Here is a 14566-nt window from a genome sequence, read left to right as displayed (position 1 = left end):
TTAAAAAAAGATAGGGAAATAGAGGCTCAGAAAGGTTAAGTAACGTGCCCAATGTCACACAGCATAACTCGGTGGAGATGGGATTCCGGTCCCGGGAGCTGGGCTTCAGTGCCCACCCTTGTGAACACTCTTTTCTCAATAAGCATGAAGGCTCACCCGTGGACTAACCACCTGGGCCTCTCTGGCACATCCTCTCATTTTGCCTTTCGTGATTATCACGTGAGAGTCGCCTGGGTCACAACTGACCCCAAGCTGGCCACTCACAGGCTAGACTCGCTGAGGGACTAGCTTCCCCGGACCAGCTTGAGCCTCGGCAGGCGCCTGCTGTGTGTTGGCTGGGGCCTTCCTTGCCCCCCCGCCCCCCCTTGTTCATCCCTCGTCAAGGCCAGAGTCCAGAGTCGTGGCTTTTGGTGGCGGAGACTGAGGTTTAACACAGACTGAGGTTACTGCGTTCACCCAGAAGAACTGGGGGGAGGGGCGGTGCTGACTTTGAAAAGCAGACCCTTGGCCTCGCAGGCCCAGCTCTTGGAAGGGGGTGGTGCTGGGGGGTTCTGGAGGGGAGTGCCACTTTCTCTGCACCCCCTGCTAAAATGGTGGGCATCACAGGGAAGAGCTCCCCATTGGAAGAAACATGGTGCAATTTGTGGGAAAAAAAATATATATGTAGAAAGCTGCTTCCAGCGATGTTTTCCATTATGAGGGTCAGAGTAAACACAGACGGAGGAAACAAAGAGTCAGGTCTCAGACTAAATACACAGCTAATTGTCGCTCCAGCCATCACAAACGGAACAACCTGTTCTCTGAAGTCCATCTTGTGGTGCCTTTTCTTGAATCCCCTCCAGGAAATCTGAAGCCTGTATCCAGCCAGCTTTTCCTTACTGCCTGGCTCTGGAGTTACTGTGCAAGGGTTTTTTTCCAAGAGAAATAAGGTAAACGAAGTGTCTGCACTGCCCTGAGGGGGCTCTGCCTCAACATCAGCCCAGAGCCCTCCTGCCTCCGGATTGTCACTCTGAATCCTGTAGAGAAAACCCCAGGCCGTGGCCACACCAGCCAGCCATAGCCCCGTGAGGTCCTGCCGGGGTGGGGGTGGGGGGGGGGGAGCAAAATAAAGCAGAACTTACAGTGAAACCTCTGAGCCAGCATCCCACCAGCTCCTGCTTCTAGACGGGGGAGAGAAGGGCTTTATCTTCTTCCAGAACTACTGAGGGCACCAGCAAGAGGGGCAGGGGAGAGCGAGGTTCCTCCCTGCCAGACCCTGCTCGCAACTCCCCCATGGACCCCGACAAGGCAGAAGTAAATCATTCCAGCATCTCGACATACCTCATCGTCTGCTTCTCTCCCCGCAGAGTAAAAGGCAGAACAACAAAGTTCTATTGAGCTTCGCTCTGCAGAAGGAGGCAGGGCCGGGAGGAAGGGGAAAGTGCTGTGTTCCAACTCCTGTCAAAAGAATAAACAGCTGTTTCAGGAAGGGGGTGGGGGGAGACAGGTCCCGCAGCAGCCAGGGGCTTTGTTCCTCGCTGGCCCCGGGAAGTGGGCTGTTTATCAGGCCTGTTGACTCCGAGGTACATGCCAAGGCAGAGACGTCTCTCTCTGGGCCCACGAACGGCCCGGCCTCCCTCCCCGAGCGAAACTACAGGCCCAAACTAGGCCTGGCGTTGGAGGAGGCAAGGCCACCACCCTTCAGAGGGACACACAGGCCGCCCACGTCACCCACTCCTTGGCAGAAATGGGAACTGTTCTGAATCCAAACAACCCCAAGTAACTACTATAAGGAACAGCCAATGAGAGGTCTAAAAAAAAAAAAAAAAAAAATGCAGGGGTGGGGTGGGTGAAGGAGAGAGTCCTCAAGACTCTAGTCGAAATGCCACCTGAATGTTCCTCAAGGTTGAGCCTCTCCTCCACATCTTTTGAACCTCAGAAGTTGTTTTGTTTGAACACTATTTTTATAGAATGTTATGAGATCTCCCGCATCAAAAACCGAGCTATAAGAACTTTAAAAGTTCACGGAGGCCCAACCCCGCGCTTTGGCTGAATAATGCTTAACCCTTCCCACACCCACCTCCTGCTCCTAAAATAGAATTTTCCAGCTGGAAAGGACCTTAGAACAGTGGATTTCTCAAACGTCAAAACAGCTAAAACTTTTATTAAAAAAAAAAAAAGAAAAAGAAAAAAACCCACAGGAAGTCATTCTCAGAACCCCACCGTGCAAGATGGAGCGTACAAACTGCTTTGGCCTAAGCGGGGAAAGGAAGCGCAAAGAGCCCCCCGCCCCAACCCCAGCCCTCCCGAGGGGCCCCACACCCCTCACCTCCCGCGAGGATAGTCTGGCAACCCCAGACTTAGGAGAGGGGGCCAAAGTCCAGGAGCCCCACCAAGCGATGCCTCATCTAGCCACTTGCAGCTTGCTGTTCTTAACAAAATCTCACAGCCCCTCCTCCGGGGGCCTGAGTTGTTTGACCACAGCGTTCAGCACCTAAAGTTCCAACAACATGCTTAAATCTAGTAAAGCTGAACAAAAGTGCACCTGGCAACCCATCACTGCACTGTCGGTCTGGACACCACGGCAAATGTGCATAAGCCCACCAAGAGACCCAGACCGGAACGTTCACGGCAGAGCAAAAACTGGAAACAACCCCAAAGACGATCATCAGAGCAGATCGGTAAGGTCCTAGAGCGGGATTCCGGGCACAGCAATAAGAATGAGCCAGCTGTAGCTGTTAGCAGCCACAGGATGGATCTCACACCCGTCACGTGCAGAGAAAGAAGTCTTGGATGAGTCCATTTATGTAAAGCTCGAGAACAGGCAAATCCGTCTGTGATGCTGAGATTCGGAAGGGGCCCAGAGAAGCTCCTGTGGGCCGGCCATGCTGCTGCTTAAGTCGGGTAGTGGATACACAGGGGTGTCCACTTGGTGAAAATTCATCACAAATGTGCCTTTTCTGTGTGAATGCTAAGAACAGAAACCAACAGAAAACTTTCTGCTGAAAACTGCCTTATCTACCTTATTCTGTCTTCCCCTGACCCTGGCTTGAGGGCCACAGGCCCTACTTTTTCCTTCTTTTGTGTTCCCCACCACAAATACCAAGCATCACCGAGCACCTCCCTACGGGTCCAGGGAGGATTTGCTGCATTACACGATCTAGAAATCTGGGGCGATTGTCAGTGCGAAAGGGAAAGATAGCAGAGCCTAGACGCTTAGATAAGCCGGTCCTTTTCACAAGCAAACACCTCCCACAGGTCAGAAGGGGCTCCCACTTCACGATTTGCAAAATCAGCCTCTCTCGGTGATCCTCGGAGTCACCCACAAAGCGGTCGGGGAGCAGAAGGAGGCTCTGGGAGCCTCGGTGATTTGCTCAAAGGCCACAGCGGGCGAGTCCGAGGAGCTGTGCTTTCTCCCCTAAGCTGCCTCCAGGGGGGAACACTCAGCAGGCTGGTGGAGTTAGAGTCTCCAGCCTGGTTAACCACAGCTGGACACAGTGTGCAAACCTAGAAGGCAGAACGTTTAACTTCTAAAGATCCAACATGGTTTTCCTCCTTCCCTGACACAGTCATGCTCAGACCCTCAAAACAAAGGGGCACACACTTGCGGTCATTCCTTAATCGAGAGGCAGAGAACCTAGCAAATGAGCCTCGGACGCGCTAATCAGAGGAGGCCAGAGGCTGCATGGGTAAGGGCTCACCACCGGGCCGGCTGGGCTGGCTAATCTCATCATCCGATGGTCGCTAGGGCTCCTTCCAGTCCCGGCAGCCCATGAATCTATCAGTTAGCGGCCAGCATTCAGTACCTGTCCACTGGCCACACCTCAAGGCAGGATGGCAGGGCCTCAGAGTTGTGGCCAAGGTGGCTGTAAGCCCAGGTGTGGGAATCCCTGGCTTTGCATCCAAGACCACTTCCGGTTGGGAAAAACAATGAAGGTCAAGATCCTGCCCTTGAGGATGAGGTATTCTTGACAAAGAACAAAAAGGCTGCAGGTTGTCAGCGTTTGATTCATCCCAAATTTGTCACGAAAGACATTCTTGCTTGTAAGTGACAGAGCCAATTGGCTGGTTTCTCCCTCCGTGTCAAGGATAATCATCCTCCCTCACCTCGTGGGGTGGGTGAGGGGCTGTAGAGAGTGGTGGCTTTGAGTCCTGGCTTTGAGTCCTAGCTCCGCCCCCTATGCTGTGCAATCCTGGGCGACTGGCTTAACTTCTCTGTGCCTCCATTTCTATATCTGTAGCCAGGCACCATGAAATGAACCACAGGCGAGGGAGTGAAACAGTAAGTGTAAGGACCTCTCTCCAGCAGCCTGCCCGGGAAGGGATGGAGAGAGGGTGCCAGCTGGTGGGGCCGGCTGAGGATGGAAAACCTTCCTGGGACAGAGCTGAGGAGAGAGAGGGTTTGAAGATTCAGAAAGGGGGCAGGATAAGTGTGGAAGAGCATCCCTGTGGGAGGATCGAGGGGTGCCCCTAGGACAGGCAGAGGTGCTTCCGTTTGTGCAAAAGCAAAGGAGACAGGATGCGTGGGCTGGTGATAAGTTTGGGGGACACGGGCAGTTGGGAAACTGACAAGCTCCAATCCGGAGTGCCTAAGGGTGGAGGACGGAGTGGGTGGGTGGGGAGAAAGGAGCTGGAGGGCCACACAGAGTCTTACCACCAGGAGTCAGAGCCTCACCACACCGAGGAATCTGAGGGTTCTGGGGAACCCTTGAATGACATTAGGCAAGAGAGTTACTGATTTGCTCTGCAGAGTTACTTGGGCTGCAGGGCGAGGGTGGGTGGGAGAAGGAAAATCTCCAGCCAGGGAGACCCACGGGGAGGCTGCTGGCCCATGTCCTGGTGAGATCGGAGACCTAGACAGTGGAAGTTGCTGGAGGATAAGAAAGCACCAGCTGTCTGAGATAAATGAAGGAAAGGGCACCTTGAGAGCTTGGATTACATGAAGTAAATTCTCCCTCAACTTCTCTTAAGTGTCAGCCTTGTCGGTGAGCAACTCCCGGATTTAAAATGACCTTCTTCTCATAGGTTCCTTATTTATCTTTTAAATATCGTTCTTCTCCTCCCAGAATGTCAAGTCCATACGCAGATACTTCCGTATGTTTTGGCCCAAAGTGAAAGTGCCTATGACATCAGCCCATGTTCAATGCGGCCCTGTAGGCTACGACGCATGCCTGGTCCACGCGCTGGGCACCTGTGTGTTCAATAAATGTTAACTATTCCAAAAATGGAAGGCAGTGATGAGAGCAATAATCGCAGTGAGCAGTAGGGTGAAGAGAGCGAGGCAGACGTGGGTGTCGTTCATGCCCCTCCAGGCGTGGACCCTGGGGTGGGCAGTGCGGGCCCAGGATGAGTGTCTGCACGAGGAATCTGGTGTTCCGGGTGCTGGCTGACGTTGCAAAGCTCTGCAAGTTCTGGGTAAATGGCGGAGTGAAACGATGTTCCTACTAAAGAACGGTGTGTAAGGTTGGGAGTGGGGGGAACTGGTGAACCCCGTTCTAGACGCATTGGGTTCGAAGAACCCGCTGGAACCAGCTCAGCGGCGAGGCTGGGAGGAGTCTGATTTGGGAGTTGTCAGTACGCAGGCAAGAGCGGGCAGGTCCGCTGGGTGCTGAGGCAGAGGAAGCACAGAGGACAAAGGGGGCGTCCCTAACAGGCACTGCCCTGAAGCCAGGGTGGGCACCGCAAGGAGGTAGGGGGTGGAGCCAGGAACAAAAGGAATCATGGGGGCGCCTGGGTGGCTCATTCGGTTGAACGTCTGACTCTTGATTTCAGCTCTGGTCATGATCTCATGACTTCGTGACTTCGAGCCCCGCGTCAGGCTCAGCACTGACGGTGCAGAGTCTGCTTGGGATTGTCTCTCTCCCTCTTTCTCTCTGCCCCTCTCCCTCCCTCTCTCTCTAAGTAAATAAATAAACTTTAAAAAAAAAAAAAAAAGGAATCACGAAAGCCAGACAAGACCCAGTACAGCCAAGAGAGCAGCGTGAGGGCTGCGAGCTGAGTCTGGGGAGCCCGTCTGGATTCTCAGCTCGGCGCCACACTCCCATCTGACCGTCTCTGAGCCCACCCCCCCCACCACCTAGGGAGGAGATGGCCACAAACATGTGCGTGGGCAAAGCTGCTGCTCTCCAACGCTTCCAGGGAGTGCCAGGCAGGGAGGTTCCGTTCCCGGCTCCGCCTCCGACTCCAGGCAGCTCTCCTGGAGTGTACACGGTTGTTTCCCACGCCAGCTCCCGCTTCCCCCCGCCCTCCGCCTCCTGGCAGATGAAAAGCTTGGGCTAGTGTCTCTTACTCTGCATTGCACCCCAGCTCTGGGGGGTCTCGGCACCCCTCAAGGCCTGCCACGGACCCTGGCTGCAGGCCTCTGCACAGGGGTGGCTGGTGCTTTCAGACAGAAGGGGACACAGAAGGGGAGGCCCCAGCCTGTGGGTGGAGGAGGGGCCCTCTGGGTAGGAGGCCAGAGCCAACAGGTGTGCCTAATCCAAGGCTTTATCTGGCTAAAATCAGAGCATCAGAACCGCTGAGAGGCAAGTTCCACTCGGCCTTCTCCTCCCTCGGCCACCATGGGAGGCCCTGGAACCAGCAAGGAAGCATTTCACAGGCAGAGAAGGGAAGGTTTGCAGGCCTGTCTCTGCCTGGGTCCTGTTCTCCCTCCCAGGGCAGAGCCTATCTCTCAGGGGGCCGGCTTGAGTCCCAGCCCCGCTGTGTCCAGCTAGCCCAGCCTACCTCCCAAAGGTGGCCACCCATTTACGGCATCCACGCCAGGCAGCCTCTGCTTGGAGGCTTCTAGTGGCGGGAACTCTGCCCCATCTCTACGCTTCCCTGATTCGAAGGCACATCTTTTCAGTGTGGAACTGACCCCTGCTTCCCAGAACGTTATCACAGCAATAAAGGCCACCATTCATTTACATACACCATTTCACTGGACCCTTTCTGTGGTCAGCGACGATCCTCTCCATCTCGGCCAGGGAGCCGAGGCTCCGAGGTTGAGGAACCCGGACAAGATCACGCAGCCAATAAGCTCTGCCTGTCCGTGCGGCCGTGTCTTCCCCCCTGAACCTGACAGGTCCTCAGAGGCAGAGCTGCCGACCCTTTCCTCTGCACACCCCATCTCCCCTGGCCATGCCACCAGCATTTATTCCATCAATAGACATTTGGGGGCACTTCTTTGGTACCAGGCACCGTGTTGGGACAGGGACACATGCCGCACAGAATGAATGAGACCCACTGCCTCCACTTTTCAAATCCGAGTCTGCTGAGAGGGACATATGTGTCCACAAACGCCCAGATGCCATCTGTAGGCGTCAGCTACTGCCATCAGACTACCCCGGCTGGCCCTCACACACGTCCACCGGCTGGAATCAGGGCTCCTGACCACATCAGGGTCCCTCTCCTGTTGCTTTATTCTGTTTTTACCGTCCTCCTATTTCCACTACCTGTGCTTTGCCTTTCTGCAGCCTTTGCCTTTGCCTGGTGTGGGCAAGAAAGGCCCTGCAAAATCAGGGTGACCATTCACACTGCTTTCCCTAGGATGGTTCTGGTTTATATCCGTCGGGGAGCAGTTAACAGGTCGATGGTTTAGTGTCCCCTCGCACTTTCAAAAGTGTGCCAGTCTGGAGGATAGATCATAGGGTCACTATGATGCAACGCCTGTTCAATAGAATAAAGAGAGTTCAATGACGTCCTCTTCAAGATCCTTTCCAGCTAGGATCCGGGGCTTGTGTTTACCACCTGCTGGTCTCTTAGGATCCCCCTCTCCGGCGCCCAGAGTCTTTCCTGCAGCTGCTCAGAGGTGGTACGAGCCGAGTCCTTCCAGGTGCCCCTCTGCTCCACCCCTGCCCTCAACCTGTCCTGCTCAGTGCCTTGGCTGGGATCACCTCGACTGCTCCCTCCTTCCTCTGTGCAGGCCAGGAGGTATTCAGAGGCTAAGAATTTACTGGAAAATCCTGAGGTTGTTTTGCCTTATTCCACCCCCCGCCCCCGCCCCCACATTAGGTTTTCTTAGGTCTCTTGTAATAAATTGGCTTGAAACTTCCAAGAATGAATCTCAAAAGGTGCGGTTCCAGGAACTCTAGCCATAAGCTAAAAAATGAAACAAAACAACTTTTAGTTGAGGTGGCTTTTTCTTCTCCTGTTCTTGGAATGAGACAGGTCTGGACTCAAATCCCAGCCCTGTTGACTTTTTTTGCTATTTTGGCCCTGGATAAATCACTTACACTCTATGAGCCTCAGCTTTCTCATCTGTAAAACAGGGACGATTCCTTGCTCCTTGGGTTGTTGAAAGGATGAGCAACGATGTGTGTAAAGCTCCTGGTCCCTTGCAGGTACTTAGGAAGAGGGAGCTCGTGTTATCATCACTGATGTCTAAGACACAAGGTCTGTCTCAGCCTCGTCATAGTGGTAGGAGGCAGCGTGGCACAGAGGTGAAAGCCTGCATTTGAGTGAGACAGGCCCGGGATTGACTAAATGGGTGACCTTGTGCAAATCATGCGAGCCTTCTGAGACTTGGTCTCTCTCCTCTGTAAAATGAGAGTAACATTGCCTTTCTCTTCGACCACGGTGAACGGGATGGCGCGCATAAAGCGCCAGGCATAGGGCCTGACGTTGGAATAGGTGCCCAGTAAATGGCAGCTACTCCACTCCTAATAATGATTATTCCAGAAACCTCCCCCTCACAGGCTCTGGCATCACCTGCTCTGTGTCCCCAAAGAGTATACCATGTTCCCATGTCCTAAAAACCACCAGCCCTTCCTTTGCGTGGGGCATTTTCAAATCTTCCCACCCGCTGGAGCCTCCCCAGCCCGCGAAGCAGGGTAAGCGCTGCTCTTTTCCACCGGCAGAGGAGGAGGCAGGTGACTTGGCCAAGGTGACTGTCCTGGAAGCTGGTTTTGGGTGGAGCCAAGGCCGTCTCCAACCTCCTTCCTCTCTGTAGGAAGTCTGAAAGTCACTGATTCAGTCAAAGTGGAGGGAATTGTGTATCCGCTTGCTTATTCGTTCATTAAATAAGCATTTATTTCGTGCCAATATTGGCACCTACCGCGTGCCAGGCACTGTTCGGCCCACTAGGTCTACAAGGATTAGCCAATATGGCCTCTCCGTCATGGAGCGCCAGTGCAAGGCTGAGCCCAGAAACCAAGCGTCATGCCACGAAAGGTATTCTGCAATTGAGGGGAATGTCCTGAGACAGAAAAGACACAGGAGCCCCCCAACATTCAGTCACTCCCTTACTCTGAGCTGCATGGATTTCCAGCGGAATCAGAAAAAACAATCTCACAGGCCACCTTTCCCATGTGGCTGCAGGAACATCCTTACTGACCAGGGTCACTCTACTCTCAAGCATGCCCCCCAAGTCTTCTGGGCTGCTTCATTTTTCTCTTTTCTTTTTAACATGTATTTATTTTTGAGAGACAGAGGGAGACAGAGTGCAAGCCGGGGACGGGCAGAGAGAGAGGGAGACACAGAATCCCCAGCAGGCTCCAGGCTCGGATCCGTCAGCACAGAGCCCGACGTGGGGCTCGGACCCACAAACCGTGAGATCATGACCTGAGCTGAAGTCCGATGCTTAACCGGCTGAGCCACCCAGCCACCCGGAGCTGCTTTATTTTCTAGACGAGAAAACTGAGGCTCTAAGGGTGATAAATGACTGAGCCAGGGCCACCTGGCAATGAAGTAAGGCGACCAAAGCTGGTACCCAGGTGTCTGGCATCTCTCCAGGATGAGATGCCTTGTAACCACAGCACAGGAAATCGAAGGGCTGAGGGAGGGGCTGGAGGCTGCAGTCAACCGTCTTCTTCCCAAGTTTCCTTATCTGTGGCCAAGAAAACCCCAGAAGCCTCTGCCAGGAATGGCCACATCACTGTCCTTCCCTTTCCCCGGCTCCACTGTTCTTGAACGATTCGGGGAGGCCATGGTGGGCTTGCTGATGTGAACACAGAGACGGTGCTGGGAAGAGGTGAGCACCGGATGGCCTGAAGCTAGCGAGGCATCCGATTTAGAAAAAACATCCTCACCGAAGCATAAACGTAAAAAGAGCTCAGGAATGGAGCAAAACCACCTAACTATGAGCTCCACTTAAGAAGCATCGCATGGGTCTGTTACGACAAATGTGGCATCAATTCCCCAATCCGACCCTGTTGCCTTTGCCTTCCCCACGAATTTAAGGCCCAGAGCCCTCAGGGAAGCATCACCTGCCCTCTTTGTGGCCACAGCTTCTTCTCTGAGCTTCTGCTTTTGTTCCCCGCGAGATGTTGTCAGTTTTGCAGCCGGCTGAGAAGTGGCTTTGGGGTTTTTGCTCTGGGTGTGGTTTCCTTGCACTCACAAGGCTCTGTCTGCACGACCCAGGCTGCTAACCTCAGGCACAGAAGGGAATATCCCACTGAGGTAGTCGTTAATGTTGTTCCACCAAATATGTCCAGCTTTCCCCCTTCACCGTAGGATTTCATTTCCTGGGGCCCTTGGGGTCAGGGACTAGTGACTAGTCTGACCAGTATAATAAGAGTGGGCTATTCAATTGCCAAGACCTCCTCGGGCTCTTTTTTCTCTGTGCTCCGGAGTACATACAAGAAGGTGTTCCATCAGGGGCGTCTGGGTGGCTCAGTTGGTTAAGCATTGACTCCTGATGTGGACTCAGGTCACAGTCCCATGGTTCATAGGATCGAGCCCCATGGCAGGCTCTGCGTTGACAATGCAAGGCCTGCTAGGGACTCTCTCTCTCCCTCTCTCTCTGCCCCCTCCCCTGCTCATGCTTTCTTTCTCTCCCTCAAAATAAATAAATAAACTTAAAAAAAAAAAAAAAAAAAAGAAGGTGTTCCATCAGCCTGGGTCTGTGAGTGAAGGGCACAGCCACCAGCTGGCCCAGGATGCTCATATCCATGAGAGTAGGAAATCAACCTTTATGGGTTTGGCCCTTAGGATCTAGGGGCTGTTTGTTACTGCAGTATAACCTGCTCCGTCCTGACTGATACACTGCCCATCTCACACAGAGCAGGAGCTTCTCTAGGTCTACCCTCTTCTCTGGGAAACCTTCACTGTCCTCATCAGTGAGGGCCATGCATGAACAAAGGCAAGTAAAACGGAGGCAAGAACATTTCTCTAATGTCTGGGGAGATTTTCTCCTTAAGACCCGAAGACAGGTGAGCATTCAGCTACATTTGAAAAGAATGAGAAGGAAGTTGAGAGTGCTGTTCTCTAAGGCCTTCCTTTCCTATGAAGAAGCCGATCACTTGATAAGAGCAAGTGGGGCTGCTGCCTGAGAGCCCTCCGGGTTAGCAGCAGGTGCCGTGGACACTGGGAGGGGACACTGGCTGGGAGGTAAGGGCACAGGGTGCCAAGCAGCACTGTAAGCCTGCTGGGGTTGGCACTGAGCCAGCCACCCGGTCCCATTCACCAGCCCGGGGACAGTGGCACAGATGGAAACTTGCCTGATTCGTTGCAGTCAGGGATTGAACCGGCCGGGGCGGGTGGGCCAGAAAGTCGAGCAGGGGGATGTGGTCCATGCAGTAAAGGACATGTGACTTGACCGATCCATCATTGGAGGAGAGGAGGTGGAACTCACAACATCCTGTACAGTAGATTCTCCTGTTACCTCATTTTACGGAGAAGGACAACTGAGGCCCAGAGAGACGGTACCGCTTGCCCAGCTCCGACAGCTAAAGGTCAGAGCCAGAACCAACCGAAGCCTGGCCGGCCCCAAAACTTGGCCGCTACCTGGTACTCTTTTAGCCAGAAGCCATGTCACTCCCTTTTGAGCTCCTCTTAGCCCTTCATCGGGCTTTTCGTCTACACCTTAATGTCTCCTTTTAATTACTAGTTCACACAGACCTACTCTCCCAACCCAGACTGTGAGCTCCTGAAGGGCAGGAATCTGTATTTTATATAATAGTTCATAACAGCAGTAGTAGCAACAGCAAACACTACTCTTTGTGTTCAACGCACACAACGTGCCAAGCTGTGTTCTGAGCAGTGGACACCCACCACTCAATTCCCACGGCCCTCTGTGAAGACAGGTGCCGAAATCATCCCCATCTTGCAGATGAGAAAAGATCTCCATTGGGCTGGGCTGAAATTCAACCCCGACTATTAATATTTTCATAACTAGAGTTCAACTCGACTCATTTCTTCTATAATCTCATTTATTTTATTTTATTTCTTATATTTTCAAACATTCTCAGAAGGAGTCTATGGACTTCTCCGGATGCCAAAGGCGCCCATGGCAAAGGTGGCTGCCAGGATTCCAGAGGCAGGGTTCTGTCCCCAGCGATCCCACAGAACCCAGAGCTCCTGGCTGGGTAAGGGACCCTACGACATCTTCACCCAAGGATAGGGAGAGAATAATCGATACTTTAGCCCATCCGCACATCATAAATACCTAACTAGCATAAATACTCTGATGTCAGCAGCGTGAGCCCCTGGATAACGTTCATCGTAATAAACAAGTCACTTGTTCCCCCCGCCCAAAAAAAACACCGTAGTTTTTAGTGTCCAGTGTGCTCATTAGAAAAGCATCAGCTGTGGATCACAAATGGGGATCATAGGAGGGTTTGTAGCAGCTGCCTCTGGATATAATGCTGGCTGACCCCAGGCCCAGACTATGCCTCCTTGAGGGTCAACTAGCTGGCTTTCCCTGTTAGACTTGTTTTCTTAGCATCTGGGCACTGGCTCAGTCTAAATAGCACTAACGTGATATCCCATCCTCTATATGCTTACAGTTTATAAAGTAAATTGCAGGCGTCCAAACAGGCACACTGAATCACAAGCCAGGCAGAACTTGCTAGGTTTCAGAAAATCCGGGCTATTATCGGACTCAGGGATAAGGCAGCCGGAGCCAACGCTCCCTGCCCAGACCAGACAGCTGTCCTCTTTGCCAGCTGGCCCGTGCCAAGTGCTGAGCCTCAGGACACATGGTGCCAGTCCAGACACTGCTCTGATGGGCTACATGACCTTCCATAAGTTGCTATCTGATTTTTTTATCCTCCAAATACGGGGTGTGTACCAGATCCAATTCCAGTCAATAATCACAAAGCACCCAGTGTGTGCCCGGAACTGTGGGGGATGCAGAGACCATACAAGCTTACATACTGGTCGGGGAGCCGGTGCTGGAAGCAATGAACTATTTGTTACCTGCGACGGAAAGAAGTCAGTGCGAGTAGGGATGGAAGTGATGTGTTCTGTTCTGGGGCCACAGAGGAAGGACTAAGCCGTATGCACGGGGCTGGGCAGCCAGGCTTCAAAGAGGAAGGGGCTCCGTTTGAACTGGGCCTCAAAGGGTGAGTGGGTGGGGAACAGCATTCAGGGTTGAAGGACAAGCAAGTGACAATGCAGGGGCTGGAATGTGAGCGCCCCACATTGCCCAGTGTGGACTGCGGAGCAAGGAATCCAGTCCTGGTGTCTCCCTACATCTACTGCCTTGGAGTCCAGAAGACTCCCCGGAACCTTATTTTTACAAGCTTCTTAAGTGATTCCAACATGCAGGCAGTAGGTGCTACATGTTGAGAAAAAAAAAAAAAAATGAATGAGTACAAGAATGAACTTGACCTCAGGTAAGTCCCTTCCAGTCCCGAGATGTCATCCCTTCTTTAAAATAAAGGCGCCGGGTCAGCCTGGTGGTTTTTCAAATTTTGTTCTGGAGAACCCGTGAATCTCCCAAAGTGCCTCAGACACCACAGAGGGGGAGACGGGGTGCCGAGAGAGCAGAACTCTGAGCCCCCATCCACACTTCTTTAGTTCATCTTCCCTTCTATCTGTTTGCTATTATATGCTGTGCTTCTATGCACCATTTTGTTTATAGTAAAGTTTCCTTGGCTACAAAGAACTTTTTTTTTTTTAAATTTATTATGTTTGAGAGACAGAGTCAGAGCGTGAGCAGGGGAGGGGTAGGGAGAGAGGGAGATAAATCCGAAGCAGGCTCCAGGCTCCGCACTGTCAGCACAGAGCCCGACGCAGGGCTCGAACTCATGAACTGCGAGATCATGACCCAAGCCGAAGTTGGACGCTTAACCAACTGAGCCACCCAGGCACCGTGGCTACAAAGAACTTAAAAAAAAAATTTTTTTTATGCTTATTTATTTTTTGATAGAACACAAGCGGGGTAGGAAAAGAGAGAGAGGGAGGCACAGAATCTGAAGCAGGCTCCAGGCTCTGAGCTGTCAGCACAGAGACTGACATGTGGATCGAACCCACAGACCGTGAGATCGTGACCTGAGCCAAAGTCGGATACTTAACCAACTGAGCCACCCAGGCACTCTGGCTACCCGGAGTAGAAAAAACTTTTAAAACCACTGAATTGGCTGATCATCCAAGAATCCCCGAAGAGAAATTTTTAAATTCCTTAAAGGCAGTTAACCTACCTTTGTTGAATATTTCTCAAACAGGTGTGGACACAGCATGGAGCCTGCTTACCAGGCTCTTTATTTGACCATCATGATTTAAAATCTTCTGGTGTGGTCCAGAAATCAATGAGTGGAGGGGGGAAATGTGGATAGCAATGCAATAGAATATTACACAAACTTAAAAAAATGTTTTTGAAGAATAGGTAGTAAAATGGAACGTTAAATGAGAAAGCCAGATACCAAACTGCACAAAGGCTATGATC

General features: G+C 52.4%; 1 protein-coding gene across 5 annotated transcripts in view; it reads right to left on the bottom strand.

Annotated features, from left to right (window-relative positions):
* The window catches only part of GGTA1 (glycoprotein alpha-galactosyltransferase 1 (inactive)), a 57838-nt gene that overhangs the window by 26842 nt on the left and 16430 nt on the right, over positions 1 to 14566 (bottom strand). For 3 of the 5 annotated variants that reach the window (XM_058694298.1, XM_058694295.1, XM_058694296.1), the window contains exon 2: positions 1321 to 1437. The gene's annotated coding sequence lies outside the window, so the exon portion shown is untranslated. Of the gene's footprint in view, positions 1 to 1121; positions 1289 to 1320; positions 1438 to 14566 lie in introns of those variants that run through there. The other 2 variants (XM_058694299.1, XM_058694297.1) reach the window with 2 other exon arrangements.

The sequence above is a fragment of the Neofelis nebulosa genome, chromosome 12 (genome assembly GCF_028018385.1).
Source record: "Neofelis nebulosa isolate mNeoNeb1 chromosome 12, mNeoNeb1.pri, whole genome shotgun sequence".
In the NCBI taxonomy this organism is placed as follows: Eukaryota; Metazoa; Chordata; class Mammalia; order Carnivora; family Felidae; genus Neofelis; species Neofelis nebulosa.
Note: the sequence above shows the minus strand (reverse complement) of the source record. Positions and strands in the feature narration are given on the sequence as shown.